This window comes from Lissotriton vulgaris, chromosome 11 (assembly GCF_964263255.1).
Source record: "Lissotriton vulgaris chromosome 11, aLisVul1.2, whole genome shotgun sequence".
Taxonomy (NCBI): Eukaryota; Metazoa; Chordata; class Amphibia; order Caudata; family Salamandridae; genus Lissotriton; species Lissotriton vulgaris.
In genome coordinates, this window is record NC_141699.1 from 574,756,325 (window position 1) to 574,775,126 (window position 18,802).

Genomic DNA, 18,802 nt, shown 5'->3' on the forward strand with positions numbered 1-18,802 from the left:
ACCGTGGAAACTGACGGAAGACGAATCACCAGGAATGTGACACACTTCAAGAAGTGCAGCCCTAGTGTAAAGGAACTATTGACTGAATCGCCAGTCGAGAACAATAAATATGAGACACCGCTCAGCAGCAGCCAGGTATTAATGGGGACTCCCGATGAGCACCTGTGAGATACCCCTGATCCTCAGTTGCACCCCAGACAGACCATTAGAAAATTGTCTCGCCTCATTGAAGAACTTTAAACGGCGACCTTCAGCGACGTGAAAGCAAAGGGTGTTGATACAATGCTGTATTTTGTTTTATTCACAGAGGAGGAGATGTAATGAAGGATATACACACACGGGGCAATATGACCTGCCCGAGGGAGAACGAGGGCGGGTGGATAGGGAGGAACGAGGGACTGGGGACGTCAGTTAGCCGATGAACAAGGAGGAAGAAGGAAGTGCACTTAATACGCTACCCCCTATACCCTGTGTCCATGTCTCTGTGCCAGTAAGCACACTACACTACAGAGGCTGTGGTGTAACACTGACTCTCTACACACCTTGAGTGTTACATGCACACTGGATGGTACCTACATAGGCTGTGGTATAGCACCAACTCTCTACAAACCTTGAGCGTTACATGCACACTGGATGGTACCTACAGAGGCTGTGGTGTAATACTGACTCTCTACAAACCTTAAGTGTACATGTACACTGGATGATACCTACAGAGGCTGTGGTGTAACACCGACTCTCTACAAACCTTGAGTGGACATGCACACTGGATGGTACCTACCGAGGCTGTGGTGTAACCCCGGTTCTGCACAAGCCCAGAGTGTTACAAGCACACCAGACGGTACCTACTGAGTCTGCAGTATAATGGGCAGCATACCGGACATACCAGTCGCAAGCATCATGAGGCCCGGCGTAGAATGTAATATATACCCCATAGCCCCCATATTCCAGCCTCCAGGGTCCCCATCAGTGCAGTAGTTGTAGCGCGCATGGGTGCACCAGTTGCCTCATAACAGTCCTGACCTCATAAATTAAACGGTGAACTTCTGAGCCTCTCAATAGTGAAGATGGGTTGCCCCTCTCCTCTCTCCTGTTTCCCAAGCCAGCATCATCATCTTTGTTTGTAGCACATTCTGATGACCAAGTTATAGATAGAGCCAGACAACTATATGGACAGCAATTACATATTTGGTTATGCTATTTATGTTAATATACTGCATTCTATGGAAAATATGGCCCACGGCCCAAATGGCTATCATGTCTGTGCGCTTAGTTAGATGTAAGCAAAAAGTGCTCCTCGGGGCCTAATTGTAGGCAGCTGTATAATATATCTACGCTATATAGGGTGTATGCAAGGTCTCTCCAGTGCGTTCTGTTCATTGCTTGCGTGTGTTTTATACTACTTACAATGATCTTGGGAGCTGCCTGCCATCCATCTATATGGTATTTCTGCACTATATAAGCTCTCCCCTGTGTGCTGTTCCATGTCTGCGTGTGATGTACAATATTGAAAAGTGTTGTTGGGTGCTACAGTGCACCCAACAGTCAGCTGTACGCTTTCTCTGGGGTGCACAGTCAACATACCTTTTTAAACTGGTCACAGAGGCTTAGTTTTTTCTGGTTCAAGTACCCCCTGGGCTCCCACTCTGCCTATTTCTTGCATTTGAAATTTACATTTACTGCTATAGTGTGAGAATTCCTTTCAGGAAAAGGAATATAAAGTAGGGTTGCCAAACGAAAAATGTCAGCCATGTCAGCCATGTGTTGTTTAAAGAACCTGGGAAGACCTTTTGGTGGCACTAAATAGGGTTATAAATAAAAAAAGTATGTATTCATTTGTAATGTGACTTTTCTGTCTTTGTTCCCTTTAATTATCAGTCATGGATCTCATCATTAAGGCAGCTCTAGAACACAATTAAAAGTGTTTTCTATTTATATTTACTATTCAAAATATGCACAGATAAGAGCTGAAAATATGGCTTTAGGTGACTGCTTATTTTTGTCCCGTCTTGGACATCAAAATAGTGAGCTGGCAACCATAATCATAAGACTGGAAGTTTGTTGCAGGATCAGCACATTATTTATTTCCTACACCCTCAATCCCTGATTAATAGCAATAGTTTAACTTCTATATGAAAAGCTTCAGCGCCGTCAATAACATACTGAGTTACTTCAAGTGTCTAGGAAAGAAAGTACTCTGCATTAAGACAACTTACTCTTCATTCTTGCCCTTCACTTTTAGGCTCACCTTGCACTCCCAGCAATTACAATGCACTCACTGATCACCATGCACTCACACCATTCACCCACTCATCCTGCACTCAGTGATCATTCCGCACTCACAATGCACTGTTCACCCGGTACCTCACCCTGCAGTCACATGAGCACACTACTCACCCTGCACTCATGTGACACTTCACTCACCTGTCCCCCTCACTGCTCAATCTGCAATCTCACTCAAACAAGCCCATCACTAACCATGCATTTTCTTTTGTCCCACTCTGTACTTACATCTGCACCCAATTTCATATGGTCACCTCACTCTCCCTGCAGTCATTCCTCTCACCCTACTCTCACACTGTAACATCGCTCACCGTGCACTCACATGGGCATTCCTGCCACCCACAAAGGGCAGATCGTCAATGCGCCTCCTACAAAGAATGTGTACCATGCAGATCACAGAACAGAATGGGAGTAAACTATGAGTAGCACTATAATAAAATGAAAGGTTTGTCAGAAAGGTGCTATAGAGAGATGAGGTGCAATGCTGGTTAGAGGTAGTGAGGGAATTCATGGAGAAGGAGGAAATGGGGGAGGGGTGGCAAAAAGACTGTTGCACCGTGTGCGACCAGTGCTAGGGCCAGCCCTGGCTGGGAGTGGTAGCACTGCCCCCCCCCCCCAGGTTTGGGTCTAGTTGCGATCCTGGTTTCAATCCCCTAGCCAACCCATGACCTTTGTTCTCTCTTCTCTGATTTGGTTATATGAGACTTAGGTTGGTGATTGCCACTGGGGAAGCAAGGGGCAAAGCCAATCTGTTAATGGGCAGAGGTGTGCCACCACCAGTGCCTCACCGATTTGATCTCCATTGTATAGATATGTGTCATTCCCTGGACATTACATGGTACTTCCAGTGTTTTGAACCTTGAGTGAAAGCTCACAGAGATGAATATGGACTTTGAATTTTTTAAGCATACTGCTATGCTAATATAGAATTGTCAATCATGTTGAAAATAAAAAAGCTGCTTGAGTCGAAAATGTATATTTTATGTAGACAACAGTGTGTATAATGTGAGGGCACATGAGTCTCTTACTCCTCTCAGTATTGATGTTAAATATTCACCGAATGTGCAATATTCATCTACATTTTTGAAGATCAGGGATTCATCTTCACAATAACCTCTCTGTGGAAAAAAGGATGTGTTCATCACTCTGCATAACAAACCCCTTAATATAGTTTGCTTTACTCCCTTCTAAAATTCTATTGCATTCATTGGCAAAAGAGAAAGGAAGGTGATCAGAATCTTACTATTTCCTTTAACCACTAACCACGTTATCAATATCATCTCCAGCTTTACTCTGATCACTTCAATATAGACTTGCTCAGATGGAGAACTGCTACATGGGAAAGAAGTGTATTGGACAAAAACATGTTTACACATATTTTAAAAGCAAACTTATAACTAGCTACATTTGTTAGAGGTCATGTGCCGCTTGAGCAGCTTTGGAAGCTTCTTACTAAAATGTATATGCCTTTGGTTTTCCAAGTTGCGATCCAACGCGAGGGGCTGCAAGACATTTTTTTAAATTATTTAGGTGTGTGTGTTTTGGTGCCACTTTGCCTGCAGGGCTGTCTCTGGACAGCCTGTTACTTGCAATTACATGCCCACCATTTTGTGATGGGCTGCTATCATCCCTCACACTTCCCTTCACGTACAGAAAATTATGAGTCCTGTTCCATGCCAGGGCCCAGGCCTGATTCTAAGTGCTCTGCCACCTGTCATGTTTGTCAAGCCATATCCTTGGGATCACCTCTTGCCAGGGCCTCCTTTACTTTCCCCAGGTCACAATTGCTGCCTTGGAAGCAGCCGTTAATGGATGGGAGATTGTTGCATTCATTAAAGGCAGATGCCATCCAGAGACGTTTTAAGGCATGGGCAAAATGGGCTCTGGCCTAGGGCCCCAGACATTCAGAGGGCTCCTGATAAAACCAGCTCTGTTCTGCAGAGTCTTGCCCTGATGGCATTAAATGATTCAGGAACAGATTTTTTTACTACCACTTTGCTTTTTTTAAATGTTGGTGATATGTGTGTCTATTACAGACATTTTGTAGAGGAATGTGTGTTTCATGCAACATCTATAAAATAGTTTCTTTTGGATCAAATCAGGACCTCACACATATGAGAAATGGGAGCATGTCACAGAGATTATTTGCAGTAATATTAGCAAGCAGCTGCTATTACAATATTGAAAACACACAACACTATCTCTGAACATTACATGGAAACACATTTAGAATTTGGACTAGTGTGTCTGTGACACTTTCTGTGACCCTTGACAGTCACTAGTGCGTGGCATGCAGATAATTCCACTAGTCTATTTCTCTTGAATTTCACAGGATACTGAGTTATATATTGTATACTTCTCATGTATATTGTCAGTCTAGCCTATGGAATTGCAGGTTTGCATTTATCTTTCAAAGTTTCAAGGTATTGTTCATAAATGCCAATTCTAATTCAGACCCTTCATAGTTCTTTGTTCTTCAGCCAGAGGCAGTTCCTGAGACAATAGGATTGCTCCTTGGCATTGTTCTGATAGCTGCCTCAGATAAATAATCTGCTGTTGACAGTATTGTTACAAATGGCATAGCTTATATGTTGAGAGTTTTTCCCATTTTCTCATTAGACCTTTGAGCAAGACTATATAGTGGCATTTCATTAAATGTTGGAGGTTTCAAATCAAAATATATCAGATTTTTGGGCGGTGGGGCAAAGTGGTAGGTGGCGAGTCGGGCCTCAGGAGGGGGCCCCCTCTATGTGCTTTGCAGGGGGGCCCCCTCAAGTTTCGTTACACCACTGCTTACATCTGTCACAGCAGGTTAAGCGCAAAGCCTCAGGACACAATAGATACATAACACCTTTACTTTTCTTGCTGGCAACAAAAAGTGAAAGCCTCAGATTGCACACAGAACTCTGCAGAAGGTGCATTAACCTAACATGTTATCTTGCAGCTGAAGGAACACATTAGCTTCAAGTAATATACATCTTAGTAGCAGGTGTACTTACCAGTGAGGATATTTGATTAACACTGAACCCTGAACCCTGTGACATGCATTGAAATGTAGTTCCAATGATCTAGTGTTTCATCTGCGGCACCAGGCGCTGACGTGCATTCTACCTGATAATGCTATCATTGGAAAAGTGAGGAACAGCAATGCAGCGTATATGGGTAGTGTTTTGGTGCTGTGCATGAGGGTCACAGTTTTGCTCTCATCTTCTTGCACTTCAAATTAGGCAAGAGGCTGGAGCAAATAAGCACTGGCAAAGGCCAAAAGGTTTCGCCTATGCGAGATCTATTGGCTTTGCCAATGTTTTTTTAGAAATGTTGTACAAAAGCACAGGCTGCTGTACAATGTGGCTTTAAAAAAAAGTGCGGTGCAACAGCCAACAGAACCTGCATCATAGAGCTTTTTTTTCTTTAAGTCATGTTGCGCAGCAGCTCACGTTGTGGTGCTATATGTCTAAAAAGCATTAAACAAAGTTAAATAGCACTCCCCTTTGGCTTTGCTTAATGTTTTGTCGGGGGTAGGAGAAACTATGGGGAGAGGTCAGCAATACAAAAGAGGATGAGGATGTATAGGGGGTGGGGCAACATGAAAAAGGTGTGGGGAGATGGTAGGGTGCAGCAGTAACACAACAGAGTGGAAGATTGCGGGGGCAATCCACATGAGGGAGTTGTGGAGGAAAAGGGAGGGAGCAGTGACACAACAGAGGATGAGGATGTGCAGTGGAGCCAGCAACACAAGGAACTTTTGGGAAGGAGGGAGGGAACAGCAACATAATGGAGAGCAGGTGGGGATCGCGGCAAGAGCATGGGTGGTTGACATAGGGAGGGAGGAGAGACACATGCACTCTTACAGAGTGAATGTATTTTTTTTTAAGAACCTGCAGGAGCCTAAGGCCAGTGGAAGGTTGGAAACTGTACTTGGTCCATGCTCCACAGCAGAGACCAGAACTTGAAGACCCAGGAGGAAGAGGCAGTGACCACTAATAAGCAAGGGAAAGAGAGTGGCATCGAAGTCAACCAATGGGAAGTATTGGATGGGCTCTAAACCCATTTATAAGTTTTAATTTTTGTTGTCAAAATAGTATACTGATAGCACATGCACACTGTTCAGGCGAAACATAAAAAGAAGGGACAAATGAGGTACATTTAATTATTGTGCTCGATTAATAAGTGTGTATGGAGTATTTGTATTAATTGCGGACTATTTGGGAAGTGTTTTTCTGTTGTGTTGGTATGACTGAAAAGAGTTAGGCTATGCATGCTCAATTGTTTTAAGAACCAATATCCGTGGTCATGCAAGCATCCGTATGCCTACCATCTTAAAGCGGTCTGTATCATACAGCTGAAACCACATTGACTGTGAACCACTCCCTTGTGATACGTGCTTTCGTGGCTTGTAGTAGGGGCCCAGGTGTAGTAGTAAGTGTTACTGCCATATTCACTGGTCCTAATGTTGTTGGCTTTGGTAGGATGACATGTAGAAATGCCCACATTGGTATTGAAACCTGTGAACGTCTAGTTTGAGCAAAACTCTTCAGGAGGTGATTTAAACCTGTGACTTGTTCTAACAGATACAGAAATCGCTTTAACTCGCTTTCAGGTTTAAAAAAATGAGGTGCCAAAACAATTTATTTACTAACTACTGATATTCCAGTATACACAGAAAATCAGAATAAAGGTGATATGTGCAAGCGATGTTACTTTGAATGTAGCTAGTGAATGCTGCAAATGCATCAGGCACTGCAGATATAGTGCATTGCAGATTACAAAGCACATTGGTATCAGAGTGCACTTCATATCAGCATAAAGGGACACTTTAACAATTCTGAAGAAGTCTCAAAGCAATTGTACAAATCCATGATATGGGTCACATTAGAGGTGGTCTGTAAGAACTGTGGATGCCTCAGCAATTGGGAACCAGTAAGAGAAAGATGTCTAGATGGATGGGTGGAGGGAGAGGTGGATGGATGGATGGAATGATTTTAAGGCAGTCAGGCAGAGTAAAATAGGTGCTACGGGAACTCTGTAATATTCAGGCCAGTGAATGAACTGGAAAGGTTAACTAAACCATCCCGTCCTGAATTCCCTTTGTGTTCTGTTCCTTGTATTCCTACTTTAACCATATTACATTCAGGACTATAAGTATCAGAATGCTATGGAAAAATGTGACCTAGATGAGGTCTTTATCATGCTTTGCACTAGTCAGTTAAGCTGGGCAGGGATGTATCTATTCGGTCAAGGGAAGGTGGTGACAAAGAAAGGGGACGGAAGGGACCCCCAAGCATTTATCTCTTTTGATGCCATTCCATGGTTCAAAGGATACTCTCATCCACCTATGCAGTCTCCTTTTCTTTCTAGTACCAGTATTTTCGCTTTTTGCATGTCTAAAATTGCCAGCACGTAGAGAAAACGGAGGCTTGGATGACCCAGAATTTGTGAAGGACGGATTGAGAAGGACAGACACTTTCTGCGCTATGTGCACATATATTTGTGAAGGCCTGTGCCAACATTTAATTACACTTGCTGAATTCATGAAATTAGCTAATTTTGCATAATGTAAAGTATTCAACATTCCATGAATTTCACAGGTGTCAAGTTATGCAATATGTTTTTCTGTTTATTTTCTGTTTGAGGAGAAAATGTCTCACAGGAACCAGGACCTTTCTATATTTTGCACGTGACTTTTGAATGTGATGTATGCACTCAAACTCAATTGTCACACGAGATACTGTACAGTCATTTTCTGTTAGCATTATGTATTTTTCATGAATCTTAAAAAAAAATGCTTTCACAAATTGTATTTGCAACAAGCATAATATTTTAGCATGATATAAGGCTATTTCATTGGGCTGGTTTCTTTTTTAACAGCCTTAGATCCTTGGTGTGTCTTTAATTCGATGCAAACTATAGAACTGCATGCAGAATCTAAGGCTGATTTTACAAATATCCCCATGTCAAATTATTTATGACATTGACCTTATTATGTACTTACTCTAAAAATTCATACTTAAATACATTTAAATATTAAGTTACATAAAAGAAAGCATTAGGGAAAATGTGCTTCATTCACAAGTTTGTCTGGGAAGTGAACCCAAAGGTTAAGGACAGTAGGGTCCACTCCCTTGAAGTTATATACAATAGGAGGCAAATCTGTTGGATTGTAATCTTGTCTATAAAGTGAAAAAATATCATGGTAGACTAACATAGTGGACAACATATTGGGAGACAAGTGATTGAAGTGTAAGAACTCAGAGGGAAGTCAAGATGTATTATTCTTTACTCCACATCCATGTATCTTGATAATATATATTTCAACAAGGTACACATAAGTGGAGTTAAGTATAGAAAATCTATGCATACTTGAATCTCGTTATTTGGTCCCTCGATATTTTGTTCATGATATTAGTGTCCCGCGATACACTGGACTCCATATTTAGAACCGCACCATCTAGTGAAAATTCTAATATATCTAGAAATATCTGCTTTCTAAAAATTAGGAAAATCTTTCTCTGGGACAGGTTTTCAAAGTCAATCAATTGGAAATTAGTAAATAAAATATTATAATTAATGTGGTGCATTTAAGAGGTGTTGTTCCGCATTTTATCATGTGTTAATCTAATGCATCTGACAATATTCGTGCAATAAGATAGGCATTTAAGATTTATAGTTCTACACACGTCGACCTTGGTGTACGCCTCATTGAACTATTGCTTGTGCAATAATCAATTTCTTGATGGAAGTTCTTAGTTATTATTAGGCATTGTGTTAACAGCGCTTCCTGAATCTGGTTACTAATCACCTCATTTGTTAACTTTGAACTTGTTCATTCATTATCAGTAGAGAGGCAGAAAGGTGCAACTATCATGGGGACTGATCTCTGTTGTGGACCTGTCCTGTGAGCTAGGCTTGATTTCCACCCAAGTAGTAGTTGTGGGTACTGAGCTCTACTTTCTATCAGTGGTCATATGTACAGAGCTCTACTTCCAGGCTCTAGACCTGGGTACCGAGTTCTCCTGATATCCAATAATCCTTGCGGTGTGTAATCTGGGGTGCAGAGCTCTCCTTCCAACATGTGTCTGTGTGTACTGAGTTTTATTTACAGCCAATACTCCTGTGTACTCATCTCTCTTTCTTGCAAACTACCATGATCTTCTTTTACATCAAAGAGTATTAGGTACTAAGCTGTATAACCTGCACTCCTCCTTGGGTAGCTTGGCACTGAGCAGTCAGGCTTATCACAGATGCCATATGTAAAGCATTGGCACAGACCAGTCACACAATAAATGAACCAAGAGTAACAGAGGAGACTACACATGTGGTGTATGTAAATAAAGTTTGTATTCAACACACACATTAATTTACACAACATGGACATCATGTATTTCTGGGCATAAATTACACTTGGAAATATCACTAGCATTACCAGGCCCAAACATGTTAAAATTACATCAGAAACATGCACACCTGGGAAAGATCCTACTTTAACTCCCAGCACCCTTATGCGGTGTGAAAAGTTGCTAGAACAAGGTCCACCCAGCAATTATTTTAATTCAATACCACACAGTTATAGGATGCACCCCAGATCACACGATATCAGAAATGTGTACACACAGATAACTACAATACTTTTTAAGCAGCGCCATGGACCAAAGCAGCACGGGTAAAACCAATGTCAAATGCTTTTGATAAGGAATCAACATGCAAAAGCAACACCACTGTGCGTTGTAACTGATAACAGGCATACACTTCCACACACTCACTCAGCACCACTATGCTGTGCTGCGAATATCAAGCAGGTCGGTATGGAACACACTTACACACACACGCACACAGCACCGTAATGTGGTGCAACTGATATCCGGCTGAAAGATTGGTAAATCACATGCAGATCTCGTGGCCCAAGCACTCGTTCCCCTTTCAGCTAACCCTGACTACCCCACACCTACGGGCTGGAGGTAAAGAAATCTTTCCCTCTTATACTAGGCGGATCACAGCTGCAGTCACACTTAGTCAGGGTCCCAGGGAAAAAGGTGGGTGAAGATTTTCCATTGTGAATTCAATGATAGGAAACATTATGAGGCTAAATTATGATGCAATAGTGGCTTACAGTAGAGCACACTGTAAGCCACTATTGCAGCTTGAAGTAATTTCAACCATTCCCCCATCGTATGGGAAGAGCAATCCTCATAGATAGTGAAAACACACATGGGTATACTTCACAACCTGGGGAGGGAACACATATGCATCTGTACTGCATTTCACCTACCACTGGCTTCACTCCTTTAAGACTTACGCCAGGGGTGCCCTGTTGGTAGTGAAAGTATCCTCAGGATTGGACAATAGTATAGAAAGGCCAACCTGAGCATAAGTGCAAATGCACAAACATATAGGCTTGCAGTTGCTGGCTTTACACATGTCCTCACCACCAGTCTCAGCCAGTTCTCTTAGGTACTAAGGCCTTCGACCAGACAATAGCTCTGGGTACTGCCTTTTCCTTCCATGAAATAGCCCTTCCTGTATGTAATATTGGGTACTAACCTCTTCTTCCATCTAATACAACTTTGTGGCAGTAATCTGGCGTACTGATCTCTTATTTTATCCAATAATCCTTCCAGTTGGTAATCCTCACTATGAGTTCTCCCTAATCCAATAATCTCTCCAATCAATAATTCTGGAGTGAGCTATCATTCTAGCCTGTATTTGTGGGTATTGAGCTTTATTTCTAGCCAGTCGCTCTAGGTACTAAGATTTCCTTCTAGCCAGTACCCCCTGAGTACACATCTCTCCTTCTATCTGACTGTCCTTTTTTCCTTTTACATCCATTAGCACTAGCTATTAAGCTTTTAGTCAAACTGGTAGTACTGGATGTTGTAGTTGTCTTCCAGTTACTTCTAAGTACTAGTCTCTGGTCCAGGCTTAAATTTTTGTCAGTAAGTTGTTGCTCCAGACAGCAGTTTTGGGTACTGAGTTCACCTTCAATTCAATAATTATTCTAGTCTTTAATCTTGGACCTAGAGCTCTCTTATCATCCAAATGTTTGTCTAGTATTTAATATTGGGTACTGCATTCTCCTTTCATCCAATTATCCTCCCAGAAAGTATTCCTGGGTAATAAGCTCTTCTTCCGTACATTAGTTCTTCTAGTTGGTAATACTGTGTATTGATCTGTACTTCCAGCCTGTTGTAGGCAAAACTCCAGGGTACTCATCTCTCCTTCTAGCTAACAGTCCTAATCATCCTTCACATCCAATATCAGTAGGTACAAAGCTCTGCTTCAAGCCGATAGCAATGGCTATCAAACTCGTCTTCCAGTTGTTAGTTTGTTGAGCACTTGCCACTAATTCCACCCCGTAGTCTTGGACATTTAGCTCTTCTTCTAGGCAGCAGTTTGGGTCCGGAGCTCACCTCCCATCCAATAATCCTTCCAGTATGTAATCCTGGGTACTGTCCTCTTATTCCAGCCAATGGTCTTGGGCTTTGAGGTCTCCTTCAATCCGTAGCAGCCCCACTGTCCACAAACATTAAAAGATAGAGACGTACCATTCTATGGACTATGACACCCTTACCTATCTGTTCTGAAGAGAGCCAAACAATGAATAGGAATGGTCATTCATCCCTTCCGCTTACCCAGAGGTCACACCCCCACCACCCAGTGAAGGTAGGGATCAAATGGTTGAAGAACGATCTTACTCTCAACAAAATGGAACAAATCATGATGAGCTTCCTTTTCATCTCAGGAATGCTCCGGATCTCCTCGGCTTCAGAAAAGGGTTGAAGACATGGCTCTTCTCCCAGTAACTTTCACTCTAGTTTTTCCCAGTAGCCAGTGCTTAGCGCCAGAACACCCCAGGGTAACTATGCACTCTACAAATGCAATGAACATAACATAACATAACATGATAGTTTGATACCAAACAACGCTAGTAGGCCTGAAGTATAGGTAACCATATGGCATGAGTGCCTAACATGGAAATGACTCCAAGGTAACCCTACATGCCTTTCACATGCAAAGATCAGTTTTCAATTCAGGACATTACCTCATAGGTTGATACTTTATAGGTAGGGCCACTGGAATGATGTAATTTTGAGACTGCAGCATTTTCCACATAATTATAGATTTGACACATGATCCATTATCTGGTGAATAATCTGCTAATTTGAATGAATGGCATTTTGTTTCTAGGTCAAATGGATAAAAAATGATTAAAAACGTGGCAACTCATGTTACTGCGCATTGAAAAGCCATTTCAGTGGAGTGGTGTGGCTCACTGGTTAGAGGCGGCAGACCCGAGAGCAGAGGATGGCCCGGGGCCAGGGTTCAAATCCCGACGCGGCAGGGTCGTGGACCAGGGTCAGCGGACTCGATAATTCTCATCTCGGTGCCTACTCTAACCAGGGATCCCACTCGGCAACTCTGGGCATTAGCTTGCCTCATCTCCACAACAGCCCCCCACATACGCCGGGGATGCCTGGTTTCACCTTGGAGATACCCAGTAGGGACCATCTCACAGGGAAAGCCAGGACGGGTTCCCCAGCGGTCTACTGCGCAGAGATACTCATTCGGGAGTCGATTCTAGCACATTACAAACCCACAATTAATTAATTAATTTGCATAAGTTAACTGGTCACCTTTCTGTTGCTTATTGCTTTATATGAGTTGTACATTAATTCTAATGGAGTGAAACCTTTGCCCAGATAGTTTAATATGTGCAAAACCCAATGACAAAATTACGAGGTAACAGTACCGTAAAATATGCAGCATTATGCCCCACGATTTTCCTTTTCTTGTTGCATAATCTAGTCAACCCTGCATTATAATTTGATCCTCTCCTGTCACATACACCCATTGACTTTGCTCATATGTATATATTCTGCTACCTAGTACAGGATCCAAATATTGCTGTATCGCATATAAGTAGTAGTAGTAGTAAGTAAGCTTTATTCGATTTTTTCAGATAAAATCATAAAAGCACAACAAATACATCGATTGAAAATTCATATACATAATTGGTACAAATAGTCGCTTACTTAAAATTTTTTAAAAAAACATTCATTTGGGAACGAAATAAAACACCATTATTGTAAAATTAAGATTCAATATCATCGAACAACGACAGGTATCAAAGTACCGGGAGGAGAAATGCTTTGCCACATAGATTTTCTGTACCTTATTACCAATTTTAAAAAACATGAAACGGCAAAAATAACATGGTCGTCTTCTAGCTGTAACAGTTTTTGAAAGGCTGGTCTGCAATTTCTTAACCCCCATCGTTTTAATAAAGGTTTCAAAAATTGCTGTCTAGGGTTTGTATATAGTTTACAGAAAAACATTATGTGTATGTTAGATTGCGCTGCGATGTTATCGCATGGACAGACCAACTTACTGGGTGACCAGTTGTTCATATAAGGTAGGGTAACCATGCGGTAAAAAGTCCCCAGGCGCAGGCGGGACAGAAGCATTTGGTGGTACGGGCTGGGGACCACAGCCAGGTAGGTTTGCAAGCCTTCGTTGGGGGTAATTTCCTGAAAACTTAAGACTGTGTGTCTTAATTTTTCACGGTTCCATCTCGCAGTTTCTAGGTGGATGGTTATCATTTTTTTAAGAACTGATCTTGGGATACCCTCCATGGTTCTAGGATTTTCAAAATACTCTGGGTGGCCCAGATCGGTAAATGTTGATCTTACATATGATAACCATCTAAAATTGGCAACCCCATCTAAGGCCATACAGTCTTCAATAAGATCCCTGTTGAAACTAGCTTTGTGTGTGACCCACACCTTATGCCACAGCAGGATTGGGGACATCTTAATGGTGTCACTAAGGTATTTAACTCCTGCCTCGATATGCGCCATGAACGTAGAGGTGCTTTTAGGCACTCCCAATAGGTAACAAATAAATTGATTTTCGCAACCCTGCAGGGAGTGGTCCTTCTCAATGCCCCATAAGCCCGCACCATAGGTGGCTGTTGAAACGCATTTAGCCCTATAGATCTGGATCAGCTCTTTGATTGGCTTACCACCAAGTCTATCAGAAAAAGCGCGCAAGGCGCCTATGGTACGGGTAAACGCCAGCTTTCTGGCTGCAATCGCAGGCTTCCAGCGGCATCGTCTGTCAAACAGAACTCCTAGATAACAGAACTTATCAGTGAGAGCTATTTTTTGTTTATCCAGGAATATATTGCAAGGGGCTCTGTTATGCTTCCTGGTGCATGACATGGTAAATGTTTTTGAGATATTAACTCTAAGACCTCTGTCCTTCATATAACATGCAAAGTTGGTTACCGCCCTCTGTAAGCCGACTTGGGTCTGGGACATTATGGCCGCATCGTCGGCATACAATAAAATTGGTACGGGTAAGCCTTTCACAGTGGGGTAATCATTCGGTAGGAGAGAGAGGTATTGTCCAATAGAATTTATATAATAGGTAAAAAGGCGTGGGGCCAGAATGCAGCCTTGTCTCACCCCTCTTGAGATCGGAAATTTCTCAGTGCATTCCCCCTGTTTACCGAACCTTATTCTTGCCCCTGAGTTATTGTAAAGCTCTTTAATAAAAGTAATAATACGGTTGTCAATACCCAATTCACCCAGCATGGTCCATAGTAATGAATGGTCCACGCAATCAAACGTGGAGCTTAAATCGATAAAAGTTATAAAAAGTGCTCAGCTCTTGGCCTGGGTGTACTTAGAAATAAGGAGGGACAGATTTAAACACTGTTCAGTTGTCCCTATACCTTTTCTGAACCCGTACTGCAAATGGGACACAACGTTGTGATCTTCCTCCCATGATTGTAATCTTTTAAAAATAATTCTACCTGCCACTTTCATTAGACCATCCAATAAGGATATTGGCCTGTAGCAGGTAGGGTCGTCCCTACTACCCTTTATAAATATAGGGACCACGATGGCATCCGACCAGGTTTCAATGAACCCGCTGTGGTTTCCCTTGTTTAAAACATTTGTAAGCAGGGGGGCCCAAAAATCCGGTTCTGCTTTGTAAACGTCTACCGGAGTGCAGTCAGGTCCTGCTGCTTTACCTGAAGCGCTTTCCCTGATGGCATCGCGGACTTCTTCTATGGTAAAGGTTAAGTCTATTGGAAATGGATGGGATGAGTGGTGTTCACAGCCACTGTTGGCTAGACTTTTATCTGCGATTGGACTCGCCCCTAAGGGTGATGTAGTGTCACCTGCCCTCGTATGATTATACAGTTGACTAAAATGGATTAGCCATCTTTCACCAGATATGGCTAGGTCCATTGTATTGCCACTTTCCCTCGGTTGGTATAGGGTTTTAACCACCCTCCAGAAATGAGAGCTATTTTTCTGTCTAGAAGCCTCCATCAGTGATTCCCACGCTCTCTTTTTTAGTGCCAGTCTTCTTTCTTTAATAGCTAATTTATATAGTTTCCTGGCCTCGCGTATTAAAGGGGGGTTTCTTGGTTTCAGGGACAAGGCTCCTTTTAGATCTTTCAACGCTTTAGTGCATTTCCCGTTGAACCACCCTTCAGAGCTTATTGAGTTACCTTTAGGCACATGGACCAGCATATTTTTAATGTGGTGTTGAATCTTAGCAAAAGCAGACATAACATTACTAGGAGCCCCATGTTCCTCCAAACATACATTGACATCAACTGCGCAATGGGTAATCAACTTCTGTAGAAACACACTGGGCACAATTTTTTCCCATTTGACAACATAACTGTTGGTTTTGGATAAGTTGATCTTATATGGGTAAGTGCAGGGATTTCCCTTTTTGTCAAAAAGCCCTTTTACATTTACACCAATTATCAAAGGATAGTGGTCACTCGATATGTCTTTTCCGATTTCCCAGGAAGTTATAAACCCTGGGTTAGCATGGGTTATTAAGGCGAAATTGATTATCGAGTTACATCCTCTACCAAAGAAGATTGGCTCAAAAGGGACAGGAGGTGAACAAATCTGATTGACAAACGAGAAATCAAAGTTGAAGACAATACCATTTAAGAGGGACCCCATATTTGTATGAGAAAAATGTATTGGGCCCTCAACCCCATAATCTGACAAACCACACAGGTCTTTTTCAATAGGCGAGCAAATGGTGCAATTAAAGTCCCCCACCCAAATGATCTTATTTGCCCCCTCGGAATCATCAAATCGGGCCATGTGACACAACATATTAGACATAGTGGGCTCCATTTCACTGTTAGGCATGTTGTTATAAAAATTCACTAATAAAATTTTCTCATAGTGGCCCCATTTAAAAGATAATAATTGGAAATATTGGCAAGAGAAAAATTTATGAACCTTAACATCCACAGTTGTTGAAACGTAAACACAGAGACCACCCTTGTTGTGTCCCTGTGCTGACGGCATAGCCGGGGAGTGAAAGGTCTGATAACCTAACAAATGTACTTCTTCAAGAAGCCATGTTTCTTGGAAGCACAGGATACCATGTTTGTGTATGACCTCTAACCAGGCTTTATTGGCAACTTTACTTCCTAGGCCCGCCACATTCCATGATAGCAAAGAATTGGAGTGGGGTACCCTACTAATGACCGCCTGTGGACTACCAGTATTCACCACGGAACTCCGCGGAAGTGGAGGAGATATATTTGAGGTGGCCATTATGGTCGTGGGAGTGGTAGAAATGCAGTCATAGGAGGTTGGTTGAGAGTGATATGAGGCGGAAGTAAAGTCCAGAGCATGTCTTGGTACAATTTCCCCCACTATCATGTTATCCTGTTGCTCCTTTAACGTGCTAGATGAAACATTTTGGACGGGGAAACATTCACACGTCCAGAACCTATCAAGCAACTTCTCCCTTGTATTAGTCACATTGAGTCATTCATTCTCATCCAGTCCGGAGAGAGGATGGAATAAATTAGTCAACGGTGTATTCCAAGAGTCCTTGGGATTGTAAGATTGAAAATTGTCCCGATAATTATAGGAGATAGGATTTTTGTAATTTAGCAGGGGTTGGTTTGGCGGCCAGGATGGGAAACACAAATCGTTGGTGGTATTGTAAAAATCATGAACCCTCGGATTCATCGATGGATCTGGTCTGTAGGGAACATGTGGTCTATGACTCTTAGGTTGAAGAGGGGTGGGCATTGGTTGAAAGAAGGGAGAGTTATTTCCATTATGATGTCTTTGAGCTGGATGCAAGGCTAAAGTAGGTCCATAACGGCCTTCAGGTTTCCATTTATTCATAAAGTGATGGGTTCTCTTCCTCGTTGGTAATTTGTTTGGGGGTGGGGGCTTCAACAGAGCTTCCGGGTAAAAGTAGCTTAGGTTATGCGTGGCAATCCCCCCCTCGCCCTTCCCAGGGAACCAATCGCTGATGTATGTGACCAGTCTGTGGTCTTTAAAGTTGACTATAATCACATCACCTTCGATGTCCTTAGGTCTGGAGCCCACCCACTTGCATCGCCTAACCGAAACGATGTCACCATTTAGGTGTGTTGGAAGTGGTCTATTTTTCCGCAGCCAGTAGATAACCTTATTTTTTAGGTTAGAATGATGTTCTAGGTTACCCTCTGGCGTAGGCGGAACACCTGTGAGTACGATGACATAGTTTAGGCATTCTGGGGGTAAGTCAACAACATTTCTTGATCTTGTTCTTATTTTGGGAGCAAGGGTTAAATTACCTGGGGGATTTGTGATGTTAGAGCATCTTTTTTGGATTCCAGTATTGAGATGGGGCTTGTTATTGCTAATAGTGTTATTGGCTGAAGAGGATTTATTGAGGGATTTACTGTGTAGCACTGGTTTGGGAGTCCCTTCTGTGGGTTTGGTAGTTGTTTTTGGATTACCAGTTGGTAGCTTAGGTTGTTCGATGTGTGGTTGTTTAATAGACTGGATTGTGTTTCTGCATTCGTCAGGTTTATGACAAGGTATACCCTTGTGCCCTTGAAGGATTTGGTCAACTTTTTCCCCTAACCTTATAACCCTTTCGGTGAGGGGAAGAATCAGAGCCTTTATAAGACAATCGATATCGTTTAATAACCCTTCATAGCTAGGAACAGATATCGATTTAGGGATCAAGTGCCCTGATGAGTGCGCTTTCCTTTCTTTTTGGGGAGTCGTGTGCGGGATGTACATCGGATTGGTGGGAGGTCTAATTCCCCTTTTAAATGCACCCTTCCTTCTTCTCTTCCTCGGCGGAGAGCCAGAGGAACTGTTGGGACACTTATTGGTTTCCTTAGTGGTTGATCTTTTAGGCTTTCCGTCGGGTATGCTAAGGGGATGCTGGTCGGACCCCACTGGTGTAAATATAGGGGAAGGTACATTTAAGTCATGAAGAGGGGCTAAATCATTAAGAGGAGTGCTTAAATCAATTATCTGATTATCAGTTATCTCGGAGGGGGTAGGGTCAGGAAAAACTATGGTATACTTTTGATCAGGGTGCTTAGTCTGAAAGATGAGGGGAATATCCTCTATAGTAAGAGAATCACTAACATGTTCTTTGGATTTAGTTAAGTCTATTGGGGTGCCTGTGGCTACATCCGGGGGCGGGAGAGGAATTTGTTTTAGCAGCTCAATGGAGA